Below are 12,500 nucleotides of genomic sequence, written 5' to 3'. Positions count from 1 at the left end.
CACCGATTACTTCTATAAATATACTCTGTAATTACATACATCCTTCCTACATATAACCCTGTCCTGTCATGTGTTCAAACACACCATGCATAGGATGCCACACACACACACACACACACACACACACACACACACACACACACACACACACACACACACACACACACACACACACACACACACACACACACACAGGATCATAGGATAAAGGCCTCTTAACTGCTGTGTCACGCAGGATATCCTGATTCCATTCCCAGAGCTAATAACAATGTTCTGTCCTTGATGCTCACAATGTCTGGCCCAAATAGAATAACCCATCACTCTGAGCACCTTAAAGTACCAAGGGATGTCTTACTGAATGTTGACCTCTCTCCATGCGCATGTATTAAACCATATTCAATTTTTATCTTCATAGACAAATCCTATCAGTAGAGTTAGAATCGGGGCCGAATTATTGCTGTTAAAACCATTTGATGCAGAAATAAACAAGTTTTTCTTTGTATTACTTTCAATTGTCAAAAAAAAATGTCCAAAAAAATGAAGAAAAAAAAAATGTCCATTCCGTGGACCAACCGATACATTTACATAATTTGTCACAAGACATCCATGGTCCTAACTTCTACAGTCCATTAGTCAGGGTATCGTGGACGACTGAAGAGTCTCAGTCACTTCTAGTGAAGAGCGGAGATGCTTAGGGATCAACGTCGGGCCCTCTTCCCCTCTCACCATACACGTCCTCAATGGGATGTGCTGGTGCTATGCTGATGCTACCCATTTCTACTCCCCAGCTTCCTCAGCATGTCACACATGGCATCTCTATCCACAGGACACACAGCCGCCTTCAACTTAACCCTGTTAGGTCAATCATTCCAACGTCTTTATCATTAGTATCATCCAAGTCTGGTACGTACATTAAATGGATAGATTTCTTTATATTTATTATTTAGTTTCTATTTGTTTGAGGAGTCAGCCATTCCAGCTTTTCAATCGACTGTGTGACAAATCAATGCCTTCATTCTGCAAATCCTTGAGTAAGGATGGCCAACAAGCAGACTTTTACAGACCGTATATATTTTTTAAAGATTTATTTTTGCACTTTTATGCTTTATGTGTGAGATAAAGAGGAAAGTATGGGAGATAGAGGGGAGGACATGCAGCAAAGGACCACGGGCGGGACCCAGACCCATGTCGCTGCGTTCAGGACTGAGCCTTAAAGGTGCCATGACATGCCACCAGGTGTGGTGTGATTAGCCGTTACAAGCCGTTTTGGAAATCTGCCCCTCATGACATCACAGGTGTGCGTGTCCACCTAGAAGTGTGACGGATAGATGATCAACGTGTGCTACAGTCCACTGGGTAGGCTGATAGTCTGATCTATCCAGCACACATCTAGGTGGACACGCCCACTTTCTGCCCCTTATGATGTCATAAGGGGCAGATTTCCAAAACGGCTTGTAACGGCTAATCACACCACACCTGGTGGCATGTCATGGCACCTTTTAATGGTACGCGCTCAGCCCGGTGAGCCACCGGGCCAACCCCTTTCCAGACCATATTGTATCCGTATGCGGATCATACTTAAGATTACCTTCAGTAAATCCTCAAGACATCAGACAGTACCTGTACTGTCTGCTGCAGGCCTACTAGGACACAGCCCTCCCCCGGCCAGGCACACGTCTTCTCACTGCCATCCCTACTGTCCAGTGCTCTGCCGGCTGCTGTGCCAGTGCCGCATCGCCAAACTCCTGAAAAAGGTTTCAAACTGGAGCAGTGCTTGTGGCCTTCAACCCACCGAAGCGTGCCTCGTCCTCATTGTGCTCCAGTGGCTCCCTGTAGTCGTATCGAGGCGTTTGGTTCATGCACCAGAGCCTATGATGACTGCTTTCAGGGCAGCCACTGGAACCACATCCACCCGCGCCACATCGGTTAATAGGCCATATGACCCGACCTTCTCTCTGCGGCGAGTGGAGATCTGAGTCCAAACTCAAACTCAACCGTCTTCCTTTTCTTATTTTGCGCAGCTATGTACCGTCTGCGTAAATCCGAACTTCCAAAAAAACACTTGAAGGCTCAGTCATCCCAAAATTATTTAGTTGTATCCTGTTTGTGTTGTGTTTTTTTTTTACAGTAATAATGACATTTTTAAGAAACAGATCATAAAAAATAAGATTTCATAGTATGGAATGCTGTACTTTTGAGACAACTTAGCTTTACTATCTTAACTATTCCAGGCACACCTTGAACATAGAGCAGCATTGTGTTATAAGCAAAACAAAATACAAACCCCCCAAAAAACACTTTATTCCCACACCTGTACAACACTGTTAATTCAGTTGGAATTGAGAAACCTTGCCTGCAGCTCTTAAATTCCCCATTATTGATTATGTGCTTTGACTGTTCTGAGTCTCCAGCAGAAATCCCTCCAGACAAATGTCTCTGCTAAATGATGTTCAAAGAAAGATAGCGCTTTCATCGAACATCACACGATGAATGCACCTCCCAGGTCACGGGTGAATCTACTTGTGATGTTCAACTCCCCACACAAGGAACTGCTTCTTTCACTTTATATCCTAGATAGATACACTTTGTGTGCTTTCACACCTCGAGGCATGATTGTGGGTCTAGCTGTTACTACCTATTTACAGTCTAATTATAGAAATGGATTCATTGAGTCTCCACAGCACTACCAGCGATTTCGCACATACAGTGAAATCAGACGTTTGATATTAGAACGTATAAATCCACACCATGCTTTATTTGCTTTCCCACAATATCATGTCAGCTTAGCAACACTCTGGTGTTTATATATTCATTGGCAACATAATTATACTTGGGGAAAACCTCTTGCCACTATTCCAATGTAACCTTTTCAATTTGGAACGGTTTAAAGAGTTACAGGCTGGACAGCGCCCGCTACATCCAGAACTTCAGGAGCCCACGGAGGGTGACTCTAGGTTGCTCATTTAGCTAAGTGAGTGGACCACCCGATAATTGTGTAAAATAAATTGCTCTTTTAAAAGGTTATCTATGGCCTGACATTGGACCACACACGTGGAATATTAAACTACAGCGTGTTAAATGACTGGGCCGGACCCTCGGTGCCACCCGGCCCTCTGTTCAGCCGTGCAGCGGTAATTGTTTAATTTTCTTCTCCTCTCAATGGCAGCCCCTGATGGATTGATTTTTTTCCTACAGATAAATTGGTTTATAAGCCCCCCCATGAACCCCAATCACCACTCCTCTACCTCGCTCCGTCTCCTTGGCCCTACACCCCGAGAACATCACAGGACACATGGGAAAAGAAGGAGGGGCCGGGTTATGTCAGCATGGAGAGAAGCTGGAGGTAAAGTGAAAGTGAAAGTGCTAGATGGGGAAGGGTTAAGGGGGAGGAGTGTAGTGAGTCGGGGAGACATTGGCCGGTCCGCAGGCCCGGAGCAATCACAGCACCTAATATCTCTGATGGGCTTGGAAGCTGTTGCTGACCACTTGGGGGTAGCTGGAGAAAATAATACAATTTCATCAGGTGGGGGCTATAGGCAAAGTTATTGAACATCACTGATGCAACTTAAGCCACTGAGGGCAATTGACTGCTGGAGCATAGTGATATAGATTTTCACACACACACACACACACACACACACACACGCACACACGCACGCATGCACTCACTCACACACCCACGCATGCACGCACACATACACGCACACACACACACACACACAAACTGTAAGTTCATACTCATGCTGCCTTAAGGGAGAGATTTATATTTTTTAAACGAGGAGAATAGAGGAGGGAAAAATTGCCTCATTAGTCACCGATAAAGATGAATTAGATGTCAGGATTTCACTTGTTCTAGGACTGAATATCTCTCTCTCTCTATATATATATTTTATTTTTTGTTCACTTTTTGCTGCCTGGATGCACACTTTAAAATTTGCATAGTTTTTAGGAAAATAAATAGAATGAAGAAAAAAAGGCAATTACACAACAGAGGAAATACAATCAGAGCGAAAACAACCAAGTCAACATGAGACAGATTAATCACGAAGCACAGGAGTTCGATTATTCTCTCTGCATTCTTCGTCATTCAGCATTTTATTCCACAATTTAGAATGTTTTACTCCCATTCTAAACAGAGGGTTTTTAATTGTTTTTTTGTTTTGCTGTATTGAAGACACCAAGGAAAAACATTAAGTAACAATTAACTCTAATAAATGACATCCACTGTTCTCCATTGTTGTCGGTCTGGCTTGTTAAATTGTGGAATAATATCCCAGCTAATGACTGTGAAGTTACTGGCAAGATATTTTTTAAGTGGTATCTGAAGTCCTTCTTTTGAGGGTATTAGTCATCGTTATTATTATTACAGTTTTTCACAATTGCTTAAACACATTTCCTGATAAACTACCTCACTTTCTCAAAACCCGAAACACAAATCTCAAAACTCACACACAAAATGCAAAATCCTACACTTCTCTTGCAAAAGCACACTTTGCCCTCAAAATAGTGTTAACTCTTCACTAAATGGTATTTTCTTTTCAAATGACAAACACATACATCATATGAGTAGAAATTTCTAATCACCCATTGAACACTGGTGTGCAGAATGGAAAACACTATAGTATGAATGGAAAACACTATATGAATGCTTCATCAGTAGAATTAAGCTTTTACATGTTGAGTGTTACACTGTCACCTGTTGGGTGTAAAATATTACCATCTAATGTTTTTAGGTACACTCAAATAGAAAACAACACACAATACTTTACAGTAACAACAAATACTGTATTTGTATCCAAAATGTGCAGTCTACTATAGGCAATACTGTAAACAAAACATTTGAATGAATGAATGAATGAATGAATGAACGAATGAATGCATTTTTATTGGTCGTAACCAAAGGGTAGGGCAGAAGCTTCAGCTTATATCAAGCCCCCCCTTCTCGCATTTTTAAGAGTAACAAACAAATGTCATGCATACAGTGTGTTTGCATATACATGCATACACTTACCTACATAAATACATACACGTACACATACCATAAGGGTCAATACACATACCATAAGGGTCAATACAGGGTCAAGACATCATCATCACCATTATCAACATTCTCATAGAGTGATACTACTCAATGTCTGTACTTAGTGTCATGTCTTTCTTCTGTGACCCTTCTATAGCAAATTGCAGATTGCTAATTGCACAACAGCCTTTGGAGTTTAGAAATGTGATTGGCAGTGTGTTCTGTGTGAACACCAAGAGAGGGAATTCAGGAAGAGTGTGCAAGATATAGAGAAGTGTGTGTAGTGTTGTGAAAAATGTGTGGTTTGGAATGGGAATCTGAGTCTAAAGAAGAAAATGTGCTTGGAGTTCAGCAGAATTGGTTTTGCAATTGGTACATGAGTTTCAGGTTGTGCACATTGTGTCTGATGTTCCAATTAATGTGTTTAAACAATTGTGAAAAACTGTATTACAACATTAGTAATTGTTTGTACGTCGGGTTATTGTAAAATAACATTAGTATTTTATTTTGTTTTGGAAGGTATCGGAATGTATTAAAAGTCTTAGTTCTTATGAGTAGACCCCAGGATGACTATAGCTGACAACAGCCTTTTCAGCTCAGGCAAATAAACACATAACCATATCAAGTGGTTGAAGTAAGTGGTAACAGTCACAAGCAATACATATGTCCTGGTTTGATGTGAGGGATAAACTCGCAGTTGAGATGCACTCTGAAATGTATTGACGTTGTGTATTATACCCAGCAATAAGACACATTGCTTTGAAAATATGACACTGCATTCCTTTGTCTCAATTCACTGTTCTATTCCCTCTTGTCTGTCATCACTGAAACCTCTATTGTAACGCATGATCGACTCATCAGAATGTGTTTTCATTCATTCAGAATACCTACCTCGAAGACAAAGAGTTTATCGCAGAACTTGAGAAGGATTTACAAACACAGATTTGGCACTGCTTATCTCCCAGAAGCTTCACTGCATGTCAAGCGATTGTCAGCTGCAGCCAACCAGAGCAGTTAAATGTGAAATAATGAGACTGTCAGACTATCACCTCATAATCATGGCAGCTTTCTGCTTCCATTGCAACCAGAGCCATATCACCCGGGCCATGACACACTGGAGAAACTCAGTTCACAAAATCACAAAATTACAAAATCAGCAGAGGTCAGGGGTAATTTTTAAAATGTGAAATGTTTTCTGTGCAGTGGCAAGGTTTAAAAAAAAGGCGCTTTGACTTCACCAGAGTTAGGATAATCTCACTATGTTGCATGGACCAGAACGACCATTCGTGATTTTACTGGTAATGAGCTTCCATTCGATTAGAAAGCAATAGAATATGCAAAGTTAAAAATAATAAGAAAACACAATATTTCCCGTTATAATGGAATTATGAATATATGAATATGTAGATGTTAACAACCCCAAAATGTATGTACACAACCATTTATTTACCAGCTTGAATATATGCTGAATGATTCTGTTTCCTCTGGTCCTTTGATGAGTTTCCTGCACTGTGTATATGACACCCATGGCCTACATTTGCATAGGTCAATAAATGTGCCTGAATCAACTCTCTGGTTAAATTGATGTGTGTGTGTGTGTGTGTGTGTGTGTGTGTGTGTGTGTGTGTGTGTGTGTGTGCGTGTGTGTGTGTGTGTGTGTGATTCTGAGTGAGATTGACAACTCACACCAGCCTAATGAGAGCCCACACTGTACACCTACCCTGTGAATAGATTTCCACTGACATCCCGGGAATGACTAGCTCACTAAGACACAGGCAATTAACTATGTAATTAGCCGAGGCACGCGCCATTAGCTCCAGCTTTTAATAGCACATTTACTCAACAAAGTGACGTACTCTGACAAATAAATGTGCAGAAAGTAGCCATTATTTACTAACGATCAATAGAGCATTCCTTCCCCTTTTCTATTTCCAGTTCCTGTTCCCGTGGCATAGCAATGGCTAGGAGAACTATGAATCTGTAATTCATTTATTTATTTTTACTGTAAGAAGCTCAAGGTTGCCCAGGGGACTGTTACCATCGAAAGATAATCTCTCATCCAATAAATGTGTTGCTAAGGAGAGATAGACATATAAAATGCAGCCACATGTTTTTATGAGTTGCAAACTTGGAGCTAACAGTTGGTTGACCCTACTCCATAGTCACTTCACCGTGGCTGCTGAGTGTAATGGATGACACTACAGTGGAACGACTGTTGTTTCCCTGAATATGCTGGCCAGGGGCTAAGTGTCCATCTATTAACTCGGAAGAGACTCCCTGCTACTCAGAGGGACAATACAGGCTGTTATCCAAAGTGACACAAACACTGTACACACATACACTGTACACACACACACACACACACACACACACACACACACACACACACACACACACACACACACACACACACTAACATACAAAAACACATACACAGCCAAAAGTTGTTTTCTTCTACTTCTCCTTGCTCATAAAATGGCTTTCAGTTGCTGGCTGAAGCGGCCATTAAGCAGAACCGTTGGAGCACCGACCAGTGGGCAATTCTGTCTCTCATCAGCTCTTGCAGTCAATAGTACCACAGGAGAGCAACATACGACAAGCCGGGGGCGGGGGTGGGGGTTGGTGGGTGGTGTTAAGTCGTCCATAGTGGAACGGACCACCCACGGGCACTTTATAACAAGAGCCGTCATCGAGTCTCTATTATTAGTGCATGATACGCAGGCGGCCAAAAAAAGATCACCAAAGAAGCTGTGGTACTCTGCAGGTCGTAAGTGACGGGGGCGACACGCTAATAGCGATGGACAGAGGGTGAAACCAGAAAGCTATCTGTGCAAAGTAAACACAAGAGGGCCATGCTACACGACCAGCGTTATGGCAGGAGTTAATAACAGCCAGCTCGTAAGCTGCAATTATGGTGAGGCGTCATGCTCAGGGACACCACGACACTCAGCTAGGAGAACCAGCAACCTTGCGGTTACCAGCCAACCCACTCTACCTCCTGAGCTAATGCCGCCCCAGATACAGAGCAGCGAGGAGTATTACAAAAGTAAACTCGCTATGTGATGATAACTCGCTGTAGCAAAGTATAACCTTAACAGATATTCTGTGTGTGAGTGCCCTGGATAGGAAACCCATTCACTCTCACACAGCGCTGATAATACAATAATAATGTAATAACTTAAGAAAAAAAAAAGCAATTGCTTAAATTGAAGTGAAATTGAAGCTGACCGTTCTGCATCCAGCCATCTTACCACATCCGTAATATGATTATGGATATAAAAACGCATTATGTCGCTGTCTGGTGAAACTCATTCAATAAGTGTAGCGCATGCAAACCTCTCCGACCACAGAACACTGATTACCAAACGTTACATCAGCTTTTTCAGATGAGTCCAGTATGAATGCAAGGGGCAGCATTCAGGCTTAATTTTATTACATGCTTCTTTATAATGGCGACCATGTGCTGGCTGGGCAGAACACGGCCATGGTGGCTGAAAGAACACATTAAGGCTGACACGCGTGACGATGATCGAGTTAGCGCTCCGTACAACATATCAACACCTTTCCCCCTGCACCTTAAAAAAAATGCCAAAAAGGGTATGTGTGGCTGGTGTTGCTGAGTGTAGACCCAGGATAAAATGTCTGATCTTTTTTTTAAATTTCATTTTGAAAACGGCTGCAACCATTATAGTAATGCCCCTTGACAATATTGAGTTATGACATTTTCTGTTTGGTTATTAGTTAACTGCTTTCACTATTTGACCTCCTTTCCTGTGCACTGGTTTCTTAAAGAACAGGTTGACCAAATTGAGTTGGTTGCAATGGATTTGATCATATTCATATCGGTACGGCAAAAAAAAAAAAGTATTAATCTATTTATTGATCTAGTGATTGTTCTGGGGATCAGGGTCAGGGTTGCCAACTCTCACGCATCTGGCGTGACACTCACGCTTTCAGCATCAATCTCACACTGTCACGCACACACGCAACAAATGGCACGGCAAAACAAAACAAAACAACTACCGTGAATTTTCTGTTGATGACTTGACTAGACCAGACCACAGCGTATTGTTTTTAATGAAAGGGGAGGAGTTTAAGACAACCCCTTACAGCGTTCTCACAGCAGTATTCTCTGATCGTTGATTTCAGTTGATCCGCTATATTGCAGTGCTGCCACAGTACCCCCCCCCCCCCCCCCCCTCAACAATCCCGTTAGCCCGCAACCCCACACTTCCAAAGTTGGCAACCCTGCAGGGTTACACTAGGGTCAGCTATCAAGAGAATAGCTTATGTTTTGTTGTACTTTAACAAACAACATACAAACAAACCTGACTTTTGTTGCTCATATAATGGCTGGTTCAGACTACACGATTCTCCGATATTCCTCCACGATTTAACATGTCACACTATGCGATCACAGCGCCAGGAAATCGGGCTTTGTCTTGTCGGAAGACTGGCCACACTACAAGATTTGAGGGTGTGATGCTCTAGATAATTTTTACTTTGTGTCGTTTACGATACACGCAGCAACAACGCAGCAACAAAGTGTCAATAACAATGGATCCCGAGTTCCTATACTAGTCTAGGCATTATGATGGCGGTCAGGGTTAGGGTTAGGGTTAGGGCATAGTGCAGTGGAGTCTAGAGAGATACGCGGATAAGCTGTAATGTCATCAGCACCCACTGCTTAATATCAATAATCCACCCGCAGCAACGTTTTTTACAATCGTAACAATTGATACCCACACCCGCCCGATCATCATTAATTTAGGGTGACCAGACGTCCCGGCTTTGCGCAGACAGTCCCGATTTTGAGTTGCGTGTTCCGCGTCCCGACAAAAGCCTGTCGGCACGCTAAAATGTCCAACCACTATGAAATGTCCCCTGTTGTCAGCAATTACATAGCCATCGTGGTCTTATTATAGCCCGATCATTAACCAAAAGCCACATGGAAAGAATAAAGCATCCAGCGTATGATTTCAACAATGTGTGAGGGCATAGGCAGCAGCTGGCACAGTGGAATGCTGATGGAAACCAGCGGACGAGTGTAACCGCAACCCGCCCGCAATTCATCGAAGTAGGTATGATCACCAAACGCGCATCTCTACTAGTCTTTACTTTAGTTATTTATTTACTAGTTAGTAAACACTGCGCGTGAGCTCTAGCTGTTCGTGGGATTCCCTCGCGCAACTGGTGGCGGGGTTCCCTCCATGTCAACAATGGATACGTCATTGCGATTCCCCCCAAAATACTGGCAGGCCAAACTTTTCGTCGTGGGGTTTTCGAACGTCGCAGATGAAAAAAATCGCAGATCGCAAGCATGTCACATTACAAGACCTCCTCTCGTCGCCGACTTTTCAAAATCGTGTACGACTCGCGGATTTGTCTGAGACAAACGAATCGGGGCAAAATCGGGCTTGTACACCGAAAAGAAAGTGGGAGCAGGGAAGCATATCAACCAATAATGAGCCACTGCGGCCTGAAGTTCTGTTAAAGTGAGCAGCAGTCCGAGCCAGTAAATACTTCAACTATGCGGCCAATTATCTCATGAGAGATCCTCCCCCTACCTTTTGTGCCGCCCTGAAGTCCTGTTTCACTTGAAAGTACACCACATTGTGGAGCGAGATCCACTGAATGCCGTTCCAGGTCATCTTTAATGGCTTGCTGCACTTTGTCTGTAAAGATGCTACAACTGTGAAATTGGATATATATTTATATGTGTTTGAGATATGTGTTTATATTTATGTGTGTATTTATATTATTATGGTGAATTGGATTTATTGATTTAGTTTAGTGATTTATTGTTGCATTATTTTTATTTCCTCAAAAAAGAATCCTCACAAAATACATTTTCAGTGAATTTTGCATCATTATGCTGATCGACTGAGCTGCTAGGATCCTTTCTCTCAACAACACAATAGGTGAACACATTGCTCTGATATGAGTCACTGCTGAAAATCAAAGAGAAAGAGAGAGAGACAGAGAGAGAGAGAGAGAGACAGAGAGGGAGAGAGACAGAGAGAAATACAGAGAGTGAAAGATAGAGGGAGAGTGTGGAGGAGAGAGAGAGCGAGAGAGTGAAAGAGAGATACAGAAAGAGGGAGAGACAGAGAGAGATATACAGAGCGTAAAAAAGATAGAGGCAGAGTGTGGAGGAGAAAGAGAGAGTGAAAGAAAGATACAGAAAGAGAGCGAGTGAACGGAGGAGAGAGGAATAATAAAAAGCCCCAGTCACCATGTTTCCTTTATAAAAAGCAGAGCACCCCAACGGCAAAGCCTCATAGAGGATATACAGTCCTTTACATGTTATTAAATCTGCTCTATTAACTCAGGCTTGAGGTCTATTTATGTTATTTACGATAGGGGAGAAGCCATACTTAAAAAATACAATTATAAAAAACGTAGGCTTGGTTTGAATGAGTTGAATACCCCTATAGGCTGCTTGAACGTACACTTAACATTGATGATGCTCGCAGAAGGAGATGACTGGGCTTCTGAGAGCCTAACCATTAGTTGAAATGTACGTCCAGGCGAATAACAAGCCTCATTAAGGGGGGCCCGGAGGTTGGTGGAAGGGGGCATAAAGAGAGAATCCTCTCTTCAGGATGATGCCTGTCACATCCCACAGAGGCCCGCATGACATGCACGGGACACGCCGGGCTCGTGACGGCCTTTATTCGCCTGCGACGCCCGACTGTACTACGCTCTGTGGACGCTTCTATCAGTGGCGCTTTCACCTCCCATTGATTGCTGTTTTCCATGGCAACAATGGAGCATGTGAGTGTCATTAAAGTTGGCCATCTGTGCGTTTATATAATGATGGCGATAATGGGAGCGATTTTGCCCCATTTTCCCCCGTTCACAAAAGACGAACAAAGGAAATAGCATCGTAATCGTCCAAAATGTGAGTGACACCTTTTTCCCCGTAAATGCTGATAGGGATTTTCTGCGTCACATTGTGTGTGTGAGCTGAGGACATGAAGGGAGTGCTAAGCAGTTTCAGAGGTGCTAGCAGAGTGTGCTGACAGACACCTATTTGTGGGGAAGCAGCTGGGCCCACAATTATATGGCCTAATACGGTGGTTAACATCGCAGACTTCAATGTCACACATTTCCATCAGGTAAACCCTATTTCATGTGGACATAGGCTTACTCTAAGTATTATGTATAAAAGGTATTCCGTTTCCCTCCTTTTTTTTTTTTTCTCGGCTGGAGATTTCCTTGTGTTTTTGACTCTTGCATTGTGTACATTGTGACAATATGGAAACATATCATCTCAGATATCTGTCTTCCCCTCAATTTCACCTTTGCTACACAGCCATTTTTCTATTCTCTTTTCTCTCTGCCATGTACGGGCAATTATGGGGGGAAAATCAATGTGAAGGTGGTCCTCCCAAGAAGGTTATTTTCTGTTCTGCTGATGGCTAAGCGGGATATGTGTGCTAGCTCAGAGAATATTCCGCCCCTGAGCCGCTAGAAA

Source organism: Micromesistius poutassou (genome assembly GCF_964030765.1).
Source record: "Micromesistius poutassou genome assembly, chromosome: 10".
In the NCBI taxonomy this organism is placed as follows: Eukaryota; Metazoa; Chordata; class Actinopteri; order Gadiformes; family Gadidae; genus Micromesistius; species Micromesistius poutassou.
Note: the sequence above shows the minus strand (reverse complement) of the source record.